This window comes from Falco punctatus, assembly GCF_963210335.1.
Source record: "Falco punctatus genome assembly, chromosome: 15".
Classification (NCBI taxonomy): Eukaryota; Metazoa; Chordata; class Aves; order Falconiformes; family Falconidae; genus Falco; species Falco punctatus.
Window position 1 is genome coordinate 22,346,441 of NC_137595.1, and position 26,493 is coordinate 22,372,933.

The window sequence follows — 26,493 nt, forward strand, 5'->3', positions numbered from 1 at the left end:
TGGTTTTTCTTTAAGATCCTTAGGGATTCCATAATTTTGTATTATTATCGCTGTCTTACAAACTGAATTTTACCGACACATGCTGAAGGAACTTTAAACAGACAGTGATTCCCTTTGCGTTATCACAAATGGTTCTTTGGATATTTCCAAATCTGTTCAATTTGACTCTCCAGCTCAGAGTGATTCAGGAAGTGCCATTAGGAATATCAAAGTAAGAAAAAAAATCCATCTAGAAATTAATTTTATTGCTTGTCTTTATAAAAATAATCTATTCATTCTGTGATGTATTACCAATGAGTCCTTGCCTCATTAACTGTTAGTTACTTAGCTATTAGCCACCCATAAATCAACCTATTAACAATTTCTGCTCCTGATCTACAGTCATGGTTTGACTGTCAATATCCAAAGAGGCTGGTCTGAATTCAGGGACATGTAGTCATGATTTTTCTCCTCTCTATCCGTAAGTTAAAAAAAAAATTAATGGCCTGAGCATTGCTCCATGGGGAGATAAAGAGTCAGAACTGTCAAACCAGGCAGCAAAATCAAAAGATGTGGTGAAGGATGATGATGATCGCAGAAGGAGACATCCAGCAGAACAGCCTTCTCCTGAGGGTAACACATGGTGATTAGTGCTGGTTAGGGCTTAGATATTATTTGTCTTAATAAGCAGATTATTCAGTTGTTCATATATTTTTTTTCCTGAAGCATTTGTCACTGCTGCATTGCTAGCTGGCTGCAGGATGGTTGAAGCAAGCATCTGGACAAGACACTGGAGAAGAGCTGAGGTCATAGCGTGAATCATTTCCTGTAAGTCTTTCTTCTGTTAGACACTCGCTTTCCACAAGGTGCAGGCAGTTTTCCAGGTAGAAGCCTTTCATTAGCAAAGGGGTTTGACCCACGGGATCTAAGTCTGTGGAAGATTAATGTGATGGCATGAGCTCCTAAAAGTGAGCAAAGAAGGGAGAAAAGGGTTGGACAAAGCACCTCTAAAAGCCTGCTTTGTCATCTGTCTTACCAATGTTTTAACCGCCAGTCACCCTGAAGAACCTAGGTCCTGCTGGGCTACAACACTGGCAGAATTGTCAGATTAGTTGAATAATGTTATCAGAGTTGTGCTTTTTATGATGTATGTCATGACCATCCTCAGAATGTTGTAGTTTGCCAGAAGGCCGTTTAAGCCAGAAGAAATCCACTAATGGGAAGAGTGCCACAGAATCCTAAATTCGGGGAAGTTTTCCCCTAACTGCCCTGAACAGATGGAAAGACAAGGGAGATTAACAAATAAATGGGTGGTTATGCCATTTTGAACAAGGGAAGAGATGAAAAATTGAGCAGGTTGCTATTGTGTGTAGGCGTGGTGTGTAGAGGTAGCCAGGTGTACCACCTTTAAGGTGTTAGTCTAAGTGACAGTACTCAAGATGTATTTTCCATTTGTAAATAGTGCCTTGAGTTTGTATGGCTAATGGGTGCTTCAAGGATTCGTGGTAACAGCGGGGAAAGAAATTTGATGCTAAAATTATATTTTTGGTTATTTTCCTCTTTTTGTAATCTTCTTTCTCGCTTAATAATTAAGAGCCTAACTTTTTTGTGTGCTACAATTAAATTATATGCTTTCACCTTTAATCTGCTTGATGTTGAGTGAATTCAGCTGAAGCTAGCAAACACAAACCAGATTACTGCTCCAGAGGAGACACATCCATTTATAACAGTAAGTGTAGGAAACCTCTTGATGTGTGTCTGCCATTTGAGGTGCACCCTACAATGGAATATGTCTCCTGCTCTTCAAAAATGAGCTTGAGGACTGGTATCACCAGCTGCGGGGTGCTAGGAACAAGTGTCTGTGTCAGTAGAGATCAATTTATATGTAGGTATTCCCCAGTCATCTCAGTGAGCTGTATAATTTCAAAGATAATTGATCAGAATGTGAGAATGATTAAAATGAATCATGTATTTCAACAAAATAAGTTGATTCTGTATGAATAACAGTGCGGCCAGCAAGGTCTCAATTTCTCACGTGGTTTCCATAACTTATACAACATCTCATCATTGTATTTTTTCATTAAAACCTTAATAATTAGATCCCACCTCATTGGGACTGTACGCTCTGCTTGTCTTCAAACAAGCTAGCAATAAACAAGATGTTCCTGCTGATCACAGTGTGGCTCTGAGCTAATATGTTAATAAAACCATCCAGGCAGGATAAAGGCTAGTAAAAGGATTTGACAGAGGTGTAAGGTCTGTGTGGGGTCGGTTCGCAGGCTTATTATAGGACTGGTGACCGGAGGGAGAAATTATCCCCCTTCTCATGCCAGGTCTCCCTAAATTTGAAAAATCCTCAAGCAAAGGTGTGTCTCGAAGAAAAGAAATGTGTAAGTGTTGTAATTTCAGTAGGATAAAAAATTAGTTCTCTCTGTGCGTGTGTGTGTGTTAGAAAAGAACAAATCTTTACTGTGGAATGTAAGCAGTTTCAAAGGCAGTTGAAGCTAGAAGATGCAAGTTAAGACCTTGAGCTATAAAAATAGTTGTAGAAGCGAATGCATAATGTGACATTACACAAAAGGATTAGTGGGAGTGAGAATAGTGTTAAACTTTGCTCTTTAATAGGCAGTGTGGGACACAGTCACATTCAAAAGAACCAGACTCAAATATAATCACTGCATCTTCGTCTAAATGATGGACCTCATGCTTGTAGTTGAACAGAATAGCTCACCTTTGAGTAAAGGAAAATTATACTCATCAGGTTGGTAGTGAGAGCACAGGTAGCTTTGAAAAATGCCCTTGAAGCTTGAAGACATCCAGAAAAGCTGCTGTGACCTACTGATAATACTAGCTTAGACAAACTGCCAGCAATTTGTTTCCTCCTGTAAAAAGGACAACACGGGTATGTGAAGGATGAGATCCAGAGGTGAGAGAGGAAGAACTTTCAGGCTGTAGAGAGGCAAGCCAAACAAGAAATCAGCTGTAACCCCTGAAGGCAGGGCATGGTGGTGCGATGCTGAACTGCCTTGGCAGACAGAAGTTTATCTCACCACCTATTCGGAATTTTTTTCATTCAGCTGCAGACCAACCAAGTAAAGGTTGTCCCATAGACAGAGCAGTGCCCTCCTGATAACAGTTTCAGGGAAATTACCTTCAACAGATCAATGGGCAGATGGGACTTCATGATGTAATGGGTCTCTCTCACCCAGGCTGGTGGAGGACCTGTGTTACAGCTGCAACTTGGCAGGTAAATTCAGACGCCATCCAGATGGGTCACGGTAACTTGGGCATACTGGCTGTCATATTGCAACAGTTTACAAAGGACAGGGAAGCAGGAACATAATCATATTCCTCCTAACCTCTTAGCTGTCCTTTTTGGCCAGAAGGAAGGGATTTGCCCCCTCTGGATGATCCCTCTTGCTCCTTTCTTGTCCGGTGTGAATCTCCAGCTGTGGCTTGCTTGGGGAGCAGAAGCTACAGACCGAACATTCAGACCTGTGTTCCCCGAAGCAGCTATATCTGTACGAACACAGCAAGTTTCAGCAAGTTAGATCTGTTTCTAATTCTGTATTTGAAAATGAGCTTAAATGCCAGTGGTGACGTAATTATCATTTACATTTAGATTCTGTTTATTTTTATTCCTATTAACTGAATCTGGATTCTAACAGTTTGATTTTTTTTTTTTATTCATCCAGGCTCTCTTTGATATGAACAGCTCATTTCTTACTTAAAGCCTGCCAAATTTCATGCCTTATTGATTCAATAAACGAAGAAGAATGACAGGTAGAAGGGGAAATGGATGTTTCCTCCCCAAGGGAAGTCTTATAAATTTGATATGAACTGTTTCTCTAGGAAATGTTTCCTCTGATTGCCACTTAAATGGGTCTGGAAGGAAGTTAGAGAGTATCATTCACCTCAGGTTTGTCCTGGATATGCATAGCTGGAGAGATGCTTTGCTTTTAAGATATCTCATGCACCATATTCCATAAACATGAACTGCCTATATGTGAGAGATGGCTTAAAAATAACTGCACGTCTCTATCTGCAGCCTGTCTTTCTGTGGTTCTTTGCTCTCAGTGCTGCTGTGTGCTCTGACACTCCTGAGGACTTTCCTGGAGGTAGGAGCTACCAAAGCACGCTGTCATTAGGTGTGTCCTTGTTCACAAATAGGCACACTTCAAATGCAGGAGCTCAAGTGGTTTCTCAGCCCCTTCATATACCTAGAGCATGAGGCAAAGACAAAAGAGCCAGGGCATCGACCAGCGTATAGCAGCTGGAAATCCAGACTGAGAAGAGCAGGCCAGGGGATTAAGGCAGGGACCTAAGTGCTTCTGAGCAATGGGTTTGTTTATTCTCCCAGAAAGATCAAGGAGATTTATCTTTAGAAGAAACAAAGTAATAACAGCTAGGGTCATCAGCACGATTTCTCCAAGTACTTACTCCCATAAATATCCACTGGGGTGACAGAGTTCCCTAACGGAATGGTGTTGAAAGAATTGCCAGAATAATTAGTTTTCTATTAGGATACACACGACATTTGATATCTCTCAAAACTATTGTTTCAGGCTCTCCACAGACACAAACACACCAGTTACGCTGGATTCGCCTGCTCGCACTTTCCTTCAGAACAGAGAGGTTTACGAGAGTCCTATTTTTTAATTTAAGATCCTGAGATAATTACATGACTTCAGGAGGCAAGAGACTCATTGGGCTGTGACTCAATCCAGGCAGGCATGCAAGTGAGAGAATAGACAAGTCACAGCTAATAAGAAAGCTTGCTATTGTACGCAAAAAGTTACATTAAACTAGTATTATAAAGGCTGCAAACGGACGAACTCCACAATCAGAAAACAGCAGAATAGAGGTTGACTTTATGAATTTAATTAGCCCCTTTGCCCATTTACATTATGATATACTCCTTAATTACATGATCACACCTTTTTCCAGAGGACTGCTGTCTTGAGGTTAGATATTGTTGCCAGCTTTATGTATCGTTAATTTACTTTTTTAACAGAGCATGCAAACCGAATGTGGCAATTGCTTTCCACTCATTTTTTCTATTATGGCGAACTGCTCTTACAGAAGAAGGCTGCAGGGAATATCAGAGCACATAACACATAAAGTGCAACCTATCCTACGGATTCCACAAGTCTAGCAGGAGAGGTAAGACTTTCATTTCCTTATGAGCAAGGTTGCATCATGCAGGTGAGCTCAGAGATACTGGTCTCCTCAGGTAACCAGCTTTGCTGACAGTAGGGAAATCTGCTGTGCAATTTACTTCTGTGCTGGGCATTTCCAATCTTTCAGACACAATGGACCAGATTTACAAATAATGTAAGCTGAAGTAGCTTCTACAAACTTTGGAAATCCAGAGACAGGATGAATTTTGATCCTTTAAATAGATTGAAGCAAATTCACAGGCAGGAATTCATCAAACCCTGAAAGATACAGGTTTTTTTGGTCATAGCTTTTATTTCCTCACAGTTACTTGCTTGCAATTTTAGTATTTCTCAAGTTGGCTGCCTCTTCGTTTTCCACTTTCCTCTCTTGCTCCCCTCCTTATCAGGCTTTTAAAAATACCCTCTGTAAAAATCCTTCTTGTTAGAAATCACCCTGTACCCACTGCACATGATGCTCTGGTGAGTGTGTGAACAGGACAGTCCTGAGCATTGACCCACACAGTCCGAGATGTGGTTGGGAATGTTGTTCACTGCACGCTGGTCTGAGCCTGGTCACATCCTTGCTTTTGTCAGTGAGTAGGTCAGATAAGTCCTTCAGAATAGCTGCAGTTCTGTGGTACTTCTTGTGTAATGTGTACTAGCCCCGAATTGAGGCGGAAGGCAGCCACTGTTCAAGACAGCAGAGCTCCTGGCGATGGAAGCCTGCTCTCACCCATCGGTGCTGGTGTTGGCCGACACCGCGCCCTGCTGCAGGGCAGAAATAGAAGTCAAAGCAACTTTGCTTCCAAGGATTGTCTTTTTCTTTGCTTCAACAACAGCTTGAGAAAACCAACCATCTCCCTCTGATCCTTACAGATGCTCCATCAGAAGCAACTTTGCCTTTTATTTGACAATCACCTCTGCAGACAAAAAAGAGAAATGGACTGTGTCCTTGCTGTGCAAAGAGCCCAACGCAAACAGAGCAACATGTGTATGTGCAAGGAAGAGGCTGTGTGTGGAGTAACAAAGCAGGTGGCAAGCAAGGACATCTGATTTATGGAAGAGTCGTCGGGACTCATCCTCTTCCCAGCTCTGCACTTTGTAGAAATGGGCCCTTCATTTTAGCCTAATAATGAGTCCAGAATATGGTATAATGAGTGCTACCACTGTCAGACAACAGACCTTAAAGTTTTTTCAGCCTTTTAACAGACATGGACAGACTTCCAGCCTTTTTGTCTGCAGCTTTGATTAAACTCTTGCTGAAGTTTCCCTTTGTTGATACATTCCCTTTCAGGCAAAGGTGAAGAGTAGGAGAAAAAACCCAGCCGATGTCTGAGAGCATGTAGGCTCCCATCTCCATCCCTAATAGCGCTATACAGATCTAAGCCACTTGTTGCCTTTCCCTGCTCAGTGTCTTGACTGGTTGGGTCATGTGGCTTATGAAATGCCTTGCCTAGTGAGGGCACTGGCTGAGATGATTGACAGCTTTTCCATGTCAGAAGACCAGGCTGGCTCAATCCACGGCAGGGAGCTTTAAAGCCTTAAAACGAGCAGTATCTCCACTGCTCACAGGAGCCCATTAGTGATTTTCTGCTTTTGAATCTAAGTTTAGGATGTACCATTAGGATCCCAGCTAACCTTATCAGAGATGTCAAAAGGAGTTAGCAAGAAACTCTCACTGTTTGATTCCCATCTGACCACAGAAACGAAAAAAAGGAAGAAAAGAAGATGAAGATAGAGGGGGAAATAATGCTGTGGGGAGGGTTCTTCTAGCCTCTAACGGAGCGCTATCGACTGTTAATAGATACTAGATGGCACTATGTTAATAACAGAGTATCAGTGTTTATCAGGCACTACATGACAGGTGAAATTTCTGATCACTATGTTGATAATGAGTCCGTCCAAGAGAAGTGTTTCGAATTGGCTGCAGATTGTAATTAGCTTTTCCCCAGCCTTTGTTTTTCCCTCATTTCTCCTCCCATCCTGATATACCACTCTCACTACTTACACAGTTTTTTCTGTCAGGATTCAGGAAAAAAATGAAGCCATTCATGATCTTTCACCATGATAAGTCGTTCCTGAATTTCATTAATATTGTCAGATCTTATCAGAAAAGTGACAGAGACACTTGCATCAGCCCTCTGCCTGACTGCGTCTGCTGCCACATGGAGACACGGGAAGAGAAGGATGTGGCATCTCTGTCTATTATCTTTAAGTAGCACAAGTCATGACACAAAAGCTGTGGTAAACCTTTGCCATACATACTTCTTGCAGAACTTGCATGGTGCTCTAAAACAGCAGAAAGAAGGGAGGAAACTTCTGATTTCATTTGGCATTAAAGGTTCTTCCTTCAGGCAGCCATTGATGCAAAATGCACCTGCTGCTCCATTGCAGTCTGCCATGGCCTGACATGGACTGAGCACTGCTTGGCTGTAGTCACAACACACAGGAGAATGCCGTTAGCATTTAATCTGAATTGCAGGGTGAGTATTACTACCTAATCCTACCCTCACTTCATACAACCATACTTGTAACCCAGATTTCAACCTAGCCAGTGTCTGATGATTCTCTTCTTGCTGCGCTGCAAGAGGTACTTCCATTAAGCTCAGCAGAAGGATCAGGCTGTCCAGGTGAGGCAAGTAATGGGCTCTCACCTGAAGCCTCTGCTTACGTGCCTTTTTTTAAAATCTGCTTCTCTTCAAACTTATCCAAGACCACTGATTTTGACATGTATAAGAGCTTTCAGCATTAGGATCTGGGTGTGAAAGTCTGATTACCCATCACTTTGCCTACAAGATGAGCTATCTCTTGCTTCTTGCCTCCTTCCATGTGTTTGGTAGTTTTCCTGATGGGTGGAAACAGAAGAATGTAGCAGGATGATGAGGGAAGATAAATATGTAAGAAAGGTTAGGAATCTGTAGGCAAGGGCATCTCAGGTTGCTTATTCCCCTGCTTGCTTGGTGGAACGTTATGGGAGACTTCCACACTCCCGGGCTGCCTCAGGCTCCTCTTTAAAAATCTTCAAAGAAGGTTTCCCTCTGACCGCATTAGGGCAACCTCTTAGACCTGAGATACGTTCCCAGAGATTTGCAGGGAAATCTGGTAATTGATGATAGTCATGAATATCTGAAAGATAAAGTTTTATCAGAAGGCAGATAAAAATAGTGAAGTCAGAATTCATGCAGGGTGGGACTTCTAAAGCATGTCATGAGTTGCTGGTGCTTTCTTTGGAAGCAAGCAGCCTGGTTCAAACTCTGCTTATAGTCCATGGAAAAACAACTGATTTTCATGCCGTTCCCTGCTATGGATAATTCTAGGGGGAAAAAACAGAGAAAATCAATGTTTTTTCACTTTGTGCTGAAATGCACAATGAAAGCGTTGAAGATGAACAGTCATAGAGGTTCTAAAAAACCCTGATTCTTCTACTTCTGAGAACAGAAGTAACATAACTATACCTCCATGTATTATCCAGATCTAAGGCAGCAGACACAGCTATTGAAATGTCTGCACACATTGCAAGTGTCTCTCCACTGTCATCCTGCCAGAGGTACAGCTGAGATCTCAGGAGAGAAAGAAGTCCAAAGCAGTGCCTCGTGTTTGTCCCCTCCTTGTTGAGAATCACAACTGCAGCCTTCCAGGCCCTTGAGGTACTTGTTTGTTTATAGTGAGTGAACCCTGACAAGGCATTAGGACAGGTTGTTACAATGAGGCGCTTCATCCTCAACAGTCATCGGGCTGGCGTTCGCTCATCTGCCCAGCCAAGACTGCCCGGTGACATGATACAGTACATTCATTTGATTTCATGAAAGAACACTGTGGCGTGATGAGCACAATGCTTGTACCCTGGAACAGAAAGGGTAACATTGCACAAAGCTGTAGTGGGTCTGAAGCCAGCCTGTTTGGCAGCCCAACTCTGGCTGTGCTCCGATGGAAGGCTCTGGGCAACCCCTGCTTTTCAGGGGTTTGCCCCCACGCCTTCAAAAGCCAAACCCATGCCCAGACAACTCTCAGGTATCATTATTTCTCAAGACAGTACAGTCTAGAAAAACAGCAAAGAGCAAAGCCAGGCTGAGAGATTTTATATTCTGAGGAATATAAGCATATATTGATGCCCTGGGTGAGCAGCCTTGGGGTGGTGTGCTTGGGAAAGGGGAATTACTGGTTTTAGCTATGATCTGTATTGTAAGGGACAAGGTAACTCAGAAAGGGAAGAGCTGTAAAATGGTGGGGATGCCATCTCTTAACAAAGCATATGAAACAACTGATTTCCACTTGAGCAAGACCCTTCGCAGGGATTGTCTTCCTCCATTTTCCCCTTGATGCCTCCGTTCTTGTTATTTTGTCACTTCATCACTGGAAGGAATGTGCTGAGGTGCAGGAGCATGCTCTGTCTACCCATGGTGCAAGCAGCTGTTAGCTGACAAACGAGATGCTCAGAGAGGCATTTTAAAATATGGTGTGATTCTGATGAACATTAAATTTCTTTTAGAGGACAGCATGCTTCCAGACAGAGAAACAAGATCTCTTCCCTGTGAATAGACAGCAAAGTATCAATCCTTCCTTTAAAAAAAACCACACGGTTTTAATTGTGAGACAAATGAACATGAATGCCTCCCTTTCTTTCACTTTGCAAAAAGAGGCTGACTAGGAAACTAATTAAGTGGTTGGTTAACTTTATGCATATAAGTAGCTTCATTTAATTTTAAGTCAGGTTACTGCAGCTTCCTATTGAAAGCATCAGCAGAAAGGCGGGCAACTAAATCTCCATAAAAATGCTGTTAATCTTGAGGAGACCTTGAAAGGCTCCTGCATTCCCTAATGGAGCCTTGCATGCGCTTTTCTTTTCACAGTCTCATTTCTATGTGGTGCACTTTCACTTGTGTGCCAGAAAAAATAGAGTAACTCAGGAAGAACCATGAACCTTCCTTGAAATAATAATCTGTAACTCCCATGGAAGAGGAATAGAAATAGGAGTAGGATGCATGTTATGAACATGCCGTTGGCTCAGCAGTGCAGCAGGTGTACAGGACAGTGCCAGCGGTAACTCAAATGAGACGTCCGTCAGGGTTCTTCAATGCGTGCTACGTAAATTTTAGAACTGATTCATCATGCAAAATGTCTGTAGTTCTACAGTAAAGTTATACGGTGGTTTTCGTGATTATATGTCCATGATGTGATTTTTGGCACAGGAAGACACAATTTATGCATATTCATGATAACAGAGAAAGAAGATTTTCATGTATTTAGGCTTGAGTTCGCATCTGAGGCAACCGGTAAATCTGTATGATGTTTTGGGTGTGAGCTTGCATCAGTGCTTGAGTTCAAAGTCCCCTTGTATCACACTGTTTCCACTCAAACGTACACCCCGGCACGGCTTTTGGGAGCTTTGGGGCGTGCTGAGGGAGAGCCTTCGGGTGCCTGCTGTTGACTGAAGGGTTTAAAGCAAGGACCTCCTCTCAGTGAGGATGGGCCAGGCTGAGCCCGTGGGTGAGGATGAGGATTGCATCGGTTTCATGGCGCTTTCACAAGAGCCCAGGCTGGGCCCAAGGCGTTAGGTCTTCCAGGAAGGGCACAACAGTGGATCAAGGAGAAAATGAGATCCTTAGGCTCAGCCTGCCTTCTAACTGTGCAGGCAGCCATATCTGCTGGACCTACCAGCTGAGCAGCTTGTGGGTAAGTAAGTGTGGGGGCCGTGACAGGTTTTAGCGTTTTTGAACAAACAAAATCCAAACACTTTATATTTACATGGTTTTTTCCATGCTCTGTCTTACACAAATCAAACCCTCCAAGGACAGATACCCTGAAAGTTTTGCCTCCCTCTTGCACTTTGCCCATCTTGTAGGACTTGTCACACCATGCCACACGTTCCTCACTTGCAGCCGTGTGGGTGGCTGCTGGTGCAGACCAGCCGGAGAGACGGTGGAGCCACAGGTGCAGATAGGAAGGCTGTGTAATCACCAGGGTAGAAACGTTAGCAGAAGGCAGATGCTAAGCCAGAAGCAGCAACAATGCAGAAATATATTCAGAAAGAGCGAAGGCGAAGGGTAAGGCAGGGGGAAGGTGGGGCATCACCTCGAACAGCGAAGGCAGCAGCAGGCGTCTCTCCTCCTAGTGTGCTGTGCCAGACCAGCCACGGGACACGCTTCTACCTGCCTGTACCAGTCACCAAGAATGCGTGACACCTTTCTGCTGCCATGGGTAGCGTTAGTAATTTATTGAGCTTTCAGGAGTATTTAGAATGGAAAAGAGCACTCATCCCTCATTCCCACATGCCCCCTCCAATATCGGCTGTCACTGGCAATGGGCATGCTGTTAGTCATTTGCTTGGTTCATCTGTTTTGCCTGCTGCTTGGGTTTAACGGAGGCTTTCTGGCTTTAAAAAAGCTCCAGCTATTGGTTTGATGTCGGTGCAGAGGTGGGATCCCAGTGCACAGCACATGAAATGCCACCTACCTTTTTTTTTTTTTAATTCTGTGGTGTGCCGTAATGTGGGGTGGCTAAGGTTGGGGAAAAGGGTCATATATGTATGACCTTTATGTATGGCTATATCATTACCTTCAGCCCTTCATTATTCCTGAGCACTGTATATACCTCTGTGTGTTTAATTTCTGCTATTTCTTGGAGTATAATTTGTATTTTTGGTGTGACTGCATCTGTATCTGTTTGTGGACTAGACTGAAGAAATCAGTCAGCCTTCTCCTCCCTGTTCCATCTTTGTTGTAGTTCTGTTACAGTCAACTGCCATGAGGTGCAGCAGCTGGGTGATTGGAGAGCTGTTTGTCCCCAGAGAAAAAAGCCCTTTATTGTCACGCTCGGGTTTTGTTCTAGCAGGAGACATGCTCACACACTACACTCAAGTTGCAAGATCCAAGGCTGTCAACTGTCAAATGGCATTTTACCCAGGAGCTGAATTGAAGATATAAAAGTTCAGCCGTGGGTTTGGTTGGGTTTTTTGAGTAATCCAACAGATGAGAACAGAACTGTATAGGACAGTGGCCAGAGAAAGAGAGGGTCGCTGCCACACCGTTACAGCTCGTACCTTATTTATGACGTGTTTAGAAAAACCGACTGGGTTGTACCAGTTCATACCAGACCATTGAGTCTGGACTTCATGGAGCAGCGTTGGTAACAGACTTGGTAGCAAGCTTTGTTCCATGCAACAGCTGTCTGTACTGGGAGAAACTGATGTCGCTCAGATAATTCTGGCAATCAAGACAGCAATCACTTGCACTTTTTACAAGGGTACATCTTGCAAGGGTATTTTAAGTCCAAGGCCTTGGCCGTATTCCAGAGTGTGTTATTACATGGCACTGTCCTAGGACTCAGATTCATCTGGAGTGTACGATTCTCCTTTCGTTGTCTCTTTCAGGCTGCTATATGCACTGTTGAACAACTGGCCTGTTCTACCCCGGTGGTGAGACTTTTGTAAGTTGTAAGGCTTGCGCAGCCTTCATTCCTCAGGTCAGAAGGGAGATGGGCGAGTTCAGGCTCTCTGAAGGCAGTTTGTGCTGGAGCAGGTCGATGGTGCCACCACGTCCCCTCGCAGGAGCTCCTGCCCATGAAGCAGCGCTGTGCCGGGGAGGGCTGAGGAGCTGGCGGCGGGTCCTGTCCTGCACTGGGTGGCTGGCATGTGTGGGCAGGAGGCAGAGGCACACGATGGGATCGCTCTGTGCTGCTGTGCTGGTAAGAATCACCAGAGTGATCCTGGGGCTTGGAACAGGCAGGAGGAGCCAACGGGAGTGGCTTTTGATGGGAGTCAAAGCCAAAGCCAAGCTAGGATAGCCTGAGCCTACAGCAGGAGCTGCGAACACGTCACTGCAGTCCCTGCTGTGGCCGGGGGTCTGGGAATACTGTGTCTTCACCTTAAGGGTCTGGGAACTGGAGGGGAGGGAGGAATCTTCTGAGTGACCTGCTGTGTTAGCAGAGAGGTAACCCTGGGGTGTGAAGCTGCCGTTGCATGGCTGAGCCCTGGGGCTGCGGGGTGATGGAGAGGGGACCTGTGTAACCGAGGGGTGTCAGACCCAGGTCTGCTTTCCAGGGTGGAAGGAGGTGTGAGCTGAGCCCCTCATGAAGTCTCTGGATTAATTTCTGCCTTTTCCAAGGTTGTGGAAAGACGTAGCGGATTTGGGCCTGGGAATACAGAAGCGTTTATCTCAGATACATTTTTTGAACATTTAAAATCCCCGTAAAAACTCCAAATGCGGTGGTGAGGTGATGAACGGGGTAGATGTGCAAATCACCGAACCCCATGAAGTTCTGATGCACCGCTGCTGTGTGACTGCCTTTAAATGCCGTTCATACGGGCGTGCATGCGCGTGACAGCGAGCAAGGGGAGATGCTGAACTGTAACAGTTCCGTGGACCTGCAGTTTCCCGCTGGTTTAAGCATACTTCATCCCCAGTATTTGCTAGCACAGAAATCTCAGTAAACATAACTGCTTGTTCAGCATATCCTAATTGTTTTGGGGACGTGTGTCAGTATGGCATTGATATTAATTACATGTCATTGTTCCTGAATTAAAATGTTCCTATTTACTAACCTCCTTCCTCATTACAGTCCTGAGCCTCTGGAGAGTTTGAAGTTCATCTAGTTGTCAAATATGTTCTGTGAGTTAATTCTTCTGTCACCATTATTGGGTCTTTGTAGCCACTGGTAACAGCCCAGGAATTGCCATTTCACTCAGAAATGGGTTGTCTGACCTGACTGTCAAGGATTATGCAAGTAAATAAATGAGCAACTGGAGACATTATGTGTCTGTGCTAGGAATACCAAGTCCAATGTCACTGTTATGTTAATAAGTTAATGGACTTTAATAATTTATAATGGTTATAGATAGATGCTCATTATGAAATCAGTTGCTTTGTTTTCTTTTGTTTTTAGTTAACAGCTGCTCAAATACTGAAAAGCCTGACTGTTTTCAAGCTGACAACTACTTAGGACCCAGAACAATTTATTTTCTTAAATAAAGGTAAGCAAGAAGTTATTTCGCCTGAAAAATGTGTCAGATTTTTTAATGTGTCCCATGCTGAAGTGGGATGAAATGTCAAAACTCATTAAAACTTCAGCAAAGCAGAAATCGACGTGAAAAGATTCATTTGGTGTTTAATTTGTATAGGCCTTGATTTACCAGAGTGCCTAAATGCACGTTTAATTTTCTGTATCTATAATTTCAACCACTTAGGGTTTTATTGAGTCAAAAAATTGATGAGGTTTCTGGGAGTCTGGTCCTGGAGTGCCTGGGGAATAAACGTGACAAACAACATGTTTTCCAAGAGTGCCGTGAAGCCGTGGACCTCTACCGCTGGCTGCTCTGCACCACGCAGTAAGTGCCGGGAAGAACCCGTTCCTGAAGGGTTAAGCTGCGCTTTAAATGGCACATGCAAGACTCATTCCAGGCTGCTTGTCTGGAGTGCTTGCAGGGGTGGGTGGCAGCAACACCTGAAAACAGATCTGTTGTCTAAAGCTGTCTAAAGCTGTCTAAAGCTGGTGCTGTCCACAGTCACTTATCTTCTGGATAAAGAAAGGAATCAAACTTTTTTACTGTCGCGTTTAATGTTTTCCTTTATGGAACCTCTGCAGGCCCTTTTCTGTAGTCTTGGGGTTCCCTTTCTCTGCTCTGCTAAATAACATCTGGGTAATGGAGCAACCAACTGGGCTGAAGATTTTTAGATGCTTTCGAATTGTCTTGGTCAATGTTAACCAGGATTTCATTCCCATAATCCCATGGCTGTGCTTGGCAGCTTGTAAATCAGAGATGTACGTCAGTGGGAAGGAGTGGATTCCTTCTGTCTTAATCTGCAGCCTCCTACTTTTATGACCGCTTTGTATCATCAGTCTTTATTTCCATCACAAGGAAAAAATGTCTTCCCCCAGTGGTTGCACCCAGATGAATGTGTTTTATTCTCGGCAAGATCCGAGGAAGGCGATTTACAAGGGTTCTGGGCACTCAGGACGCAGGAGCGCTGGTGCTTTTGAAACATGCGTTGTATATGATGGATGGGGCATATTATCTAAATGCTAATAAATACCGAGCCACAAATTGGCTCAATTTTTCTTCATTCCTCTGCTGCCTGTGGTTGTTGAATGATGCTAAATCTAGCCTCAGACACATCACAGTACTAATTAGTTCTGATTTCTTTCTTTGTTCTTTCTTTCTGGCAGGGCAACATGGATGTGCTGCCTCTGGGCATATTTACATGACGGCCCCGTTGGCTTGCTTCCACCATGAGTGCGTGGTGTGGTTTGGTGTGAGACAGACGAGGTACAAAGCTGGTGTAAATCTCATCTGGCACAGGACTCCTGAGCATCATTTAAAATGGCCAGTAGGTTTGTGTCTCTGACTAAACTCTGCAGAACTTTCCCATAGGGATGATGTCCCTTCAATGTACGTTTGATCACATACATACGCATCATATAATTTACTCTGTTGGATGAATACTTGCAACAGCATCTTCTGCATCAACTGAAGAACAAATCAATTGTTCTTTTTAGCATTCCAGAATTTAGATTCTTAAAGATAAGCTGATGGATATTGACTTCTTCAATTTTCACTTTGGGCCAAAATTTTAAAAGCAAGTGCAAGACTTCTGCTTAAACAACTTTAAATATACTCCTGCTGCTGGCAGTGCCTGAGCAAAACTGCTGCTGGAAGTACATACCTGGACCTGCAGAACCCCTTATGTCAAGAGTTACAGCAGTTCGCAGGTGGATATGTTGGAAGTGCTGGTGATGTTCACAAGTATGCCTACACATAATTTGCAAATATATCAGAGCTGCTTTTTGAAAATCTGTCCCCAAACTCTGTGAGGCAGAGTTCATTTGCAGTTCTTTGTATTCAAGACATTCTCAGTAATAGCACCTGTTGCTTTTTGGCCAGAAAACAAATAAGCCAGTTTGCACTGATGCTACACATGCGTCCTGCAAGTCTGACATGTTATTCCAAATTAAATAAAAAGAATAAATAAAATTCATGGCTCATAGGCAGCCTCTAGGAAGGCTCTCTGGTACCTTCTGTGAGCTTTTGGGACCAATGCTGACTTTGTAGCGGATGAAAACTTTGAATAACTCGGCACTTCAGTACTCAGAAATAATATGTCCTTTCTTAAAGTCCTGGTTATTAAAGATTCAGAGTCTTTTCAGTCTACTGTGAGATCACTAACAATTTTCTGTCTCAGAGAATTCAGATGTTTGCTAGGTACTTGTGGAAAAAATCCTTGCAATTTAGTGCAGTGGGAATGGCCTGTCTGAAGCAAAGGCAAAATGAACAAATACATATTTAAGATACCCACCACTTTCATATGTTTATTCTGTGAAATACAGCAGCAAATTTTTCCATCAATTGGTTTTTGGTCTTCTACCAACAGACTCCAGAAACTGAATGTACTGAATTTAGCAAGCAGAGGTTATGAGTGACTTCATGACAGTCTGTGCACGGGGGGAACAAGACCTGTTTTTCTCTTCTGGGTGGCAGACAAATGCATAACCTAATCTGAGTTAAAGCAAGACTGAAGGTAGGGTTCTCATTTTTAATGATGCCAGTGATGCGTTGCAGGAAACCCTGTCCAGGCATTGCAATTATTTCTTATAACCAGGGTTTCTGGTTGGGCTTACCTTCTAGACTCTGCTCTGTAGCTCAGACAAGTGGTTCTATCAAGGATACAGTTTATACTCTTTGTTACAGATCAGATGGAATGGTTCAATTGGTTCTTTCTGGTTTGAAAACAGAGTCAGTGGTTCTCGTAAATAGTAACAGGCTGCTGTGTGCCATCCTTGCTTAGAGAGTTCTCCCAGGCTTCCTTAGGAAGCTGAGTTATGGTTGGAGACGTACATAAGCTGTGTCAAGAAATTTACTATGAGATTGCTGCATTTGTGGTTACCCTGTGGTACAAATGAGGCGTATCAGGTGGGTGTGTAGACAGAGGATCTACTGGGACATTCCCATAGCCCTTACAAGAGGCTGACTGTTGTGTGCATTTACCCTGGGGAGCGTATGATGGACATTCTGTAAGTGAAACATAAAATACTGGAGGTGGGAGAGATCAGTGTCTCCTACTGACTCCTATGGCACTTGTCTGAAAGACATTTTTTAACTTGATAATTCTCTAGCTTACGATGTGGATAAGGGAAGACATTTCACATTCTTCACAATTTAGACATTGAAATATCTCGGGAGAGTTTGATGGTACTGAACTAATCATACGGTCTGGCTCTGGTCCCTAGCAAAACTATCCTCGACTCCAGATGCAGGCTTGCATGGCCTGCGTTTGCTACCTGTGCTTCTGTGTTATTACTGTCATCTGTGTTTGTTTGCTTGTTTAGAGCCAAGTCGGGACTCACCTGACGTTGTGGATTTCTGTAGGATCAAGCTCAGCTCTGAGCATCTGGCTTTGGGTTTTTTTTTCCATGTTCATCTTTTCTAGAGGAGGCTGATAAAAAGCAATTCAAAGGTGCCCAGTGGGTGCAGAGATACAATATGCCAGCGCTGTCTGTAAACGGTGATGAGACGACCTCAGCAGTCCTGAGGTTTGATCATACTCATCCAAATACATAGACGAGACAATCTTGTTAAATAATTGAAGTGGTATTAAGTTCAGGCCTCTCACATTTAGTGCTTTTCAACTCTCCTGCCACTTATTTCATTGCTCTTTGCAGAGAAATTACACTTTTCTAGTTTTAGCATTTGTTCTGCTCTGTGCCACTGGCTCCCAGCAGCTTCTGCAGACCTCTCGACCTCCCTGTTGCAGCTGGTAATATCATGACTTGTTTCCATGGAGACCAGAATAAAGTGATAAATAAATGTGGCTGGGAATAGCAAGCTTTCACCTTCTGTCACTGGGATAAAAAGAGGGGGAACCATGGCCTAACTGTGTAGTTACACCAAGAAGAGGGGAGAGCCCCCAGTGCCTTCCTCTTCTCCCTCCTTCACCCAGAGCCACGGCGATGTGCGCGGTGCTGGCGCGGCTGGCTTTGCATCCCCTCAGCATCCCCAGGGGGATGGGTGAGCGAGCCCCAGCCCACGGGTGGTCCTTCACTGCAGCTACTACTGAGAAACCAGCGTACTGGGTGCATCTTCCATCCCTGCTGTGGTGCCTTGACACGGTAGGGGCAGCATTTATTTCGGGGTATGCTTCGTTTCACTGACTGACACTGAAGACCATGAACTGGGCAATGTACATTCAGATGACATGAGTGAAAATATCCGTGCTGCTTTCCTTTGATGTGCTGATGGAATTGTAGACTGGGAGCCAGAAAAACTCAGCTTTTGATCCCAATCATGTTGCTGAGCTGCTGTGTGATCTTGAAAGATCATTTCTTGTTCGTCTCTTATGCTTTACTGATGAGGTTGTAACGCTTTTGGAGCAGGAAACTTCTTCCTGAGGATAGTTTATATGCTGTCTGTCCCAGGGATGGCTTTGTCATGATTACAGTTTCTACGTGAATCATAATAATAAAAAAATAAAGTTCAGGAGTGCTCCTCGAGGCCGGTATTGTGTTTCATTCTCCCACATACATCCGGTTACAGGTCCTGCAGGGCGTAGTGAGGACTGCCAATGAACATGGGTCTTCCAAAACTGCCCTGACAATGAAAATGGAAAACTGCTCTCAGGCTACTCTTTGTTTGGTTTTTTTTTCTGCTTAGAGAGAAGTTGTTCTCAGAATAAATGGCTTTTCTTATTGGAGGATTCAGTCTAACCTCACCCCTGATGAGTATTTTCTCCCATGGTAGAGTAGGTGAATTTTGTCAGGCTGAATGCCATTGTTTAAAGATGTGGTAGGGTCAGTCCAAAAATTCTAACCCCAGATCCTCCTCACCTCTAGTGAAATGAAAAGCTGAAACCAGATCTGAGTGCTGGGGTGGTTCAGCTTCAAAATAAATTAAAGAATAAAATTCAGAATGTCCAAATTGGGAGTGGAAACTTCAAACTGTGTCAGATCTGAATTGTAACCTGTTCATGCTTACTTTACTATCAGCTCCTTTCTGTCTTGTCACATTTATTAATTACTGCAACTATCATGTTCGTCTGTAAGCAGTCAGTCTTTTCCAGGCCTTGTTATTACTCATTACTTGAATCACTCTCTCTTTATCTCGTTTGATTCTGCTGGGAGACCCAGGCAATTTTCCAAGGCTGTGAGCACAGGATTGTGTAGAAATCATTGCCTGGCATTGATGCTTCAGCTGAAGATGCTCTCTCTTGTGATTTACCAATAAACCAGCGAGACATTTTGCTGCTAGCAGCCTTATACTGCTGAAAATTGTTTTTCGGGTGAGATGGTAAATTATGGTCTTTCACTTTCTGTTGACATAGCTGTTTGATAGCTGTAGTTTTGGTGTCTTATGTAGTCAAACGGAAAGTCCCCTGTACTTTCCCTCCCTCATGTTAAAAACCCAGTTGTTTGGTGTTCTGTGTTTCACAGAAGTGGCTGCATTGCATTAGGACATGTATGTGCAGTGTAGATGGGGGGGGAAAGCTTGGCACAGCAGAAAATACCATCTTTCTTCTCTTCTCATTACACAGGCAACAAGAACATGTGCGCCACCGATGTGCTGAGTATTACATTGCGAGGCATTGCCATGACCTGTGTACGTGCCTGGTTTTATATACTCCAGTCTAGTTCTTCCGAGATTTACATTGCTACTGGGATACAAGTCTTATGGCTGAAGGGACGCTGAAGGGAACGGTCCCTTCCGTAAGCCTTTGGTCCTCTGACGTTTGTCCTGTGGCGCTGCCTTATGCACTATGGGTCCCCCATTTTCAGTTGTCTGAACAGTTCTGTGTTAGCGCTTTACTGCGAGTGAACACTTACTTCTCTCTCGTACCCCTGTGGTTCCTTCCTTTAGTATTTGCTGGCTTTATCTTTAGGATCCCTCTTAACTGTAAGTTCTGAAATGGGCTTCTGATTGACCATCACCAATGAATGCCATTTAAAAAATACCAGAATTGTGCTTGAACTCTCATCTGTCCTTCTTTTTGCTCCGATGGGACTGAATACCTAATTGTAAAGAAGTAAGAAAAATGAAAGGAACTGTTCTGTCCTTTCTAGAATCCTGTTTGACAGTCCAGTTATCCTCAAGAAGAAAGGACTGTCCTAGTGCAGCCCCAGAGGATAAGGATTAACAACCCTGGAAGCAGTGAAAGAAGATTCACACTGATGTGAAGAAGACAGATGCGTGTGTAGTTCAAGTTCATCTTGGCAGAGTCATGCTGAAAATGCCAATTCAACAATTTTAATGCTGGCAGGAAAAGAAATGTATGAGGGGGCTGGGTAAGTGATGGCTCATTGCAGCTCAGCAGGAGCTACGGCAGGGAGGCTGCACTCCCCCACAGCCCCCACACGCCCAGGGTGGCTCTTTTCTGCGAGTACAATCAAGGTGACAAAGGACACCAACCCAGAGATGATCGTTCATCTTGGGCTCTTGCAGCTGGGTGGTGAGAGAGATGTGAGCTGAGATGTTTTTGCCTCAAGCAACACGGTATATCGATGGGGCAGGCGAAGGTGCAGCCATACCTGCATTCCCTTGGAGCTCGGTGCTGATGGCCAGGCAGCGGCAGCAGCACTGAGCCGTGCGGGCTGCACCGTGCACTTCAGAAGGGAGGTGGACACGGCAGGAGAAAGCTAGTGCTGGAAAACACTTAAGTCTCAGTGGTTCATTGGAATCCATCTCCTGTGAACATTCATCTCTCAGGAGTTTGGTCCTAGATTTGATCTTTGTGGTCACAAATGTGATGTAAATGTTGGTCCTTCTTCGCTCTTCAATCACACCCATCAGAGCTCTGTCCCCGACTTAGCACCGGGCAGGGCTCTTGTATACGATTGCCTGGTACCCGTTTGTCACATCGTTGTAGTATTCACAGGCTCTTCCAGTGTTGTAACATTTGGATGTAGCCTCTGTGGAAATTCCTCAAAGGCTTAATGTCTGTCAGTCTAGAATCCTTAGCAGGATTTCAAGAGGGATTATGTCCTATGGGAAAGTGTCAGCATTTCATCTTACAAGCAGCTTAGGAAAGGAAAGCATCGCGCTGCTTTCTGTCTGGTTCAGATTTTTTCACCTTTCTGCATTGGGAATATGGACAGCAGTAGTCTTTGCTTGTAAAGTAAAGGAGGATATGGCCATGTTAGAAATTCTCCATGGTTTTGATGCGCTGCCAGCAGTTTCTTGGAGGTGCCCAGGTGAAACAGTGGAAATGGTGCTTTTTAACAGAGGATCTTGGAATGCACTGAGTGAAGCAAATAAAAGACATTTCTGGAATGATTCTTCCTGTTGAAAATCAATGGAAGACACGCTGAAAAGAGTGAAATGAGGAGAGTCTTGCAAAGTAGAAAAAGCTGTAGGAGCCCTTTCTTGGAGCAAATGTGTCAGTGAAGTACCCTCACTGCCGTCACCCACCACTCCCTCTGCCTCCTGGAGAGACAGGCTGGGGTACCGGCCCCGCAGCACGGCCACCTCACCCACCAGCCAAAGGACCGGCTGTGGAGCCAGGACACACCTGAGTGCGCAGAGCAGCAAAGGAGCAGAGAAGAGAAGATGAACCTTATCACACTGAGTCCCTGGGTGGTGACAGGGCAGTGAACAGCATTGGTTTTTACCGCGTAACTTAGATCTTGCCCAGCTGCTCAGTGGATGCTATTGCAAGGCTGACAGTAAAGAGCAAGCTGGAAGCGTATAATTAATTCCCTTCTGGAGAAGAAACATTGCTGGTTATTAGGATTCATTTTTTTTTTTTAGTAACTGGCACACCCTAACCATCTTATAGAGTGGAAGGGGATGAAAATCTAAGCCAAAGGTGAGACAGCTTAGTTCTGGGGTGTTGGACACCTGCTGGATGCAGCAGAGCAGGAAACCCAAGTGCTTTTATAAAGCAAGTTTCTATACTGATGGTAAAAGAGAGGAAGGTTCATGTGAGGCTTTCAGCAGTTCTGCATTGGTGACTTCAATCTGGGTTATTTTTTATGCAGAAAGGATCCATCAAGGCACTCAGAAGCAAAAACATTTTGACTGAATATAATTAGGAAAATGCCTGGTGTTGGAAAAGACTGAAAGCGCATTATGTGTGTATGTATTCAGGGGAAGCTTTGTCACTCAGTGTGTTTGAAATCGCAGTTAGTCTCCTGAGTCTAATGGAAAAGCAGTTTGCATCTGGGAGAAAGCAAGAAGGCTATCCCAAAGAAGGAGCCTTGTAAGAGGCAGTAGCCAGTCTCTGTATCTGTTGCAGGGTCTAATTTTCATCAGTGGCCGATTGCAGTTCATTTGTGAAACGGCTAGCACACTTCGCTCCAGAGGCGCGGGGCTCCTGCAAGTGGGCATGCAGGATAATGGGATTCTGTCTCCACAAGGAACATCATGCCTTGATTTTGAAATTAAAAACAGGATTTTAGCAGTTGAGTAAAACCAGGGGGTTTTGTTGTTGTTTTGATTAACAGTGGTCCCTTTACAATGTAACTTTCTGGAGCTGGAAAATGTTTCCTTCTTCTCCCCTTTTGTTTTGCCATGAACACATAAACATCCATAAAGTCATTCTCTCTCTGCTTTGCACAACATTCCATGAGCCTGAAGGGTTGCCCAGGCAGCAAAAATTCCTTGCATATGTTATCATAATCTCCAGTTTGGTTGTTGTTTAACACATCTTGCTTTTACAGGTTTTGCATCTTAATCCGAGATGATTTTCTTGCCCTATCACGGACTGTTAACAATTTTTTTTCTTCTGCTTTACACAAGTTACATGCATTTACTTTTGCAAAACTAACTTTCCAATCTAACTCTGTCGAAGAGTTTATCATTGCAGCTACTTGATGTTTCATAGATAACAGACATGATGGGGGAATCTGTGGAAGCAGAACACCTCTGCTAGGCAAGCTCTGCCCCTAAAAGACAGTATGAAGCGTAATAAATACAGTTCCTTCTCCTGTTTCTCAAAAGATTCTCTTCATTAAGGTACTGATCTTCACTAATCTCTCATGTGGCTATTTAACACAGGTTTGTCTGCATTGATTTTCTTCTGCAGATCACTTCAGCTCTTGCACACTTTGAACCCATCTTGTGTGCTTGACATGGTTTGTTGCCTCTGGATATATTGCGGGACACAGCAAGCCGGTGAGTCTCTGAAGCCAATTTTTTTACATTTGAACTTGCTAGGTCGCCTCTTATTATAAGACTGACAGGCAAGGGCAGCTTCTAGCTGAGATAATTTGTAAACTTCTTGCTGATTTCTTCCCAAGTGTCATAACGAAGCATCTGTGAACAGATCATTTCTGGGATCTGCAGCTGGACTGGCTTGTAGGTGACAGCCAAAAAAATCTGTCCCTACAGAAACAGAATTTGAATTGTCTGCCGTAGGTCAGCTCTGTTCTCAAGTATAACTTAAAATAAAGCTGGTATGGAACAGAGCAGAATGCATTCCTGTGTCTGTGGCAAGCTTTGCTGATGTATTGAGATGAATTAATTTTTAATACCATCAACAGAGCTGCTGGAAATCATGCTAATCTCCATGACTGTCTTATACTTAATATGGAAGATTTTGGCTTTGATTCAGGATGACTTGTTACTGCAACAGAGGTCTCAGTGCACAGGAGCACAAAACTAGGCAGAAACAAGTAATTGGTGATGTTGACAGGTTGGGAGCGGTGTGGGGGCAGACGAGCCCATTGCCTGCCTGAGGGAGCATGTGGGGGGCAGCCTGCTCCTGCTCCAGGGGCTGTCTGCATCACAGGCTGGAGAAGCGCTAGGATGCCTCCAAGTCTCCATCACTCCAAACTGCAGAAAACTTCGAGTCAGTATTTACATTCAGTTGGGTTGCCTCAGTGCCAAATTGATGTCAGAGAGAAAACAAAAATGGTTAAGGAATTTGAAGGATTGACTTGGAGAGGTGGTTAAAATTGTTCAACATGCATCGTTTGCCTTAAGGGCAAACTGGGAGGATATGGCTAGGAAGTAAAGAATTAGGAGGATAAGAAGACAAAGGAGAGACAGGCTGTTAGTGGGAGTTGTGGAGGAGCCACTGGGGTCAGTGAATAAATTAAACAGCAGGAAAATAGACAAAGTGTGTTCTGTTCCCAGCACTGAAACTGATTTCTGGAATGATCTTGAACAAGTTACTTAAGTTATTTGGCTGTCACTTTTCTTGCACAGTGCTGGAAACTTGATTTCTTGTTGCCTACTAAACAGTTTTTAGGTGGAGCCCTGAAGCCACATTGTTCTCCGAGAATGTACAGTTGGATTGTTGTTGCTGAGTCGTCTCCTCCAATTCTAATACAAGAATTTAATTAAGAGTCTTTTCTCTGTACTGTAAATATTTGCCCTCTCTGCTGAAAAAATTAGTTATGGTGATAATACATGAGATGCTTTGAATTCTGTGGATGAAGAAGTATTGATATATGCTAGTATCATGTTTTAAAGTGACCAAATGTTTAAAATTTGTCAAGATTGTCATACACAGCAAACACAAGGTATTGTACTAAAGTGTGTCTAGACACACTGCTGCTAAATGTAAGAATACAGCTCTTGTTGCAATTACATAGCCAGGGGTTTTAGCAAGGAGTATGTCAATAAAATATTGAAAGTTAAATACCAGGTGAAAATGCAGGCTCATGAGATCCATTAGGTGGAGATCACGTCCCTGACAAGGTGCTGATGCTGGGAATCAGTGGTTGGTGCACTTGAGATTACAGTGGTAGAGAGTAATCTTGAGAGATGCAACAGCAATCCTTTCCTGTTTGCTCGCTGAGATTCTTGGTAAGGTCAAGAAGGTGGAAGGACAGCAAATGCAGGACATGTGTTTCCCCTTGTGTTTCAGTGCACAAGGTGCATGATTGCTGAGTTCTGTCTAGCTGGCATCCCCCTGCTTTTGAGAAATAAGCATTTAGAAAACAAGACAGAGAAGGAATGCAAGCATATGTGCATTGTACAAGCCATAACAGTTACCAACGAGTGTTCAGAAAAAAGCCTGAAGAGTATCCCAGAGCACTGCGGAGGTTAACGCACTGCCTGAAGCTGTTGCTGTAGACTTTCCAGGAGAGAATGATTTTTATGGGCTAAAATCAGCAGCTGTATGTCACCCGTCTGTGTGACTGTCAAATGAGCACTGCTGTCTCTTGAAGCTGAATTTTCTGAGGTGACCAAGCTGGTACAGAACTGGTGAAGGTCCATGTTTACAGCAAGCCTCTGTGGGACTGACGTGTTGTTTAAGGTGTCTTAAATAGGGACAGCAAGGTGCTAGGAGAGACTCTGTGCCAGGCTGAGCAGCAGTGAGTGGTGTTTTTTGCAGCAGGCAGATTCAAAATCTTTCCAGTCACTGTAGACAGAGTAGTCGTGGGTAGTCATGGATATGTCAAAATGTTAAGCTCATTATTTCATATTTAGGTAGGGTTCAAAAATGTAGTTCATAAAACCAATGCAAAATAATATTATTCTCTAACTGGAGTGTCAGCACTGGAGAGCCAGCTGACTTCTACCCCAGGGTCTGATGCACCAGCATGTTTTGCACCATGTGTACCACTGTATCAGACATCTAGGGGTACATCTGTGATAATCATCACCTCTGAGTCTCATAGCAGGAGGATGAGGTCCCTTAGGTATAAGTGGAAGCAATCAAGGGATCTGAAAATACCAGACCGAATCTTTTCAGTGATTCATTAGCTTCTGTATGGTTTGCACATTCCAAGAATGATCTCCAAGGTCCCTGCTCTATAAGTCAGTATCTTGGGCTTAACATTCTGTATGAACAGCTAGACTCCCATCTGAACGGTATGTACACCTGAGGGTTTCATTAAAAAGTTAGCTTTTGCAGCCTCACCATGTCAAGCAGTTCAGTGTTCTCCAGCAGGCTGATAGATGTGTGCGTGTGCCTGTGTATAAACAGGGACTGTAGGTGAGGCTATCCACATTTCCATCTCAAAACCTAGGACCGGTTTTGAGCTGCAGGGTTTTCTTTGTTCCTAGTTCTTCAGATGACCACATTAATCCTGTTCACTGCAGTCTCAATACAAACTGGTTTGTGGGAGAGGAGGAGACTTGCCAGTTCCAGGACAAATGTACTTCAGAGTGTATTCACACCATTGAAAAGTAGGTGAGTATGTAAAGTTTTCAGTAGGGCTTACTTTTTCTGCAGCTGCAAGGTTGTTCTGTATGCTCCAGACACCTTAGCGCTGTCTATGCAAATGGTGAGTCAAGTCTTGAGATGCTCAAGAGATATTTGTATTCAGAAGCTGGGATCTTTCCCGTATTTGAAACTTACCCTGTAGTCTCCTGGATCATCAGCAGGGCTGAGCCCCGAGGCTTTCAGCACCATGCCACGGTGCTGATGTAAATCCCAGGGCTGGTGGTGTTACTGTACTGGGGACAAATGTGTTCTGAAGAATG

General features: G+C 43.8%; 1 protein-coding gene across 3 annotated transcripts in view; it reads left to right on the forward strand.

The window, feature by feature from the left end:
* Positions 1–26,493, forward strand: part of LOC308054043 (uncharacterized protein C8orf48) — a 97,465-nt gene that overhangs the window by 54,940 nt on the left and 16,032 nt on the right. For 2 of the 3 annotated variants that reach the window (XR_013923916.1, XR_013923917.1), the window contains 5 exons: positions 706–807; positions 14,019–14,106; positions 14,320–14,460; positions 15,300–15,464; positions 23,141–23,229. The gene's annotated coding sequence lies outside the window, so the exon portion shown is untranslated. Of the gene's footprint in view, positions 1–705; positions 5,143–14,018; positions 14,107–14,319; positions 14,461–15,299; positions 15,465–23,140; positions 23,230–26,493 lie in introns of all 3 variants that reach the window. The other variant, XR_013923915.1, reaches the window with a different exon arrangement.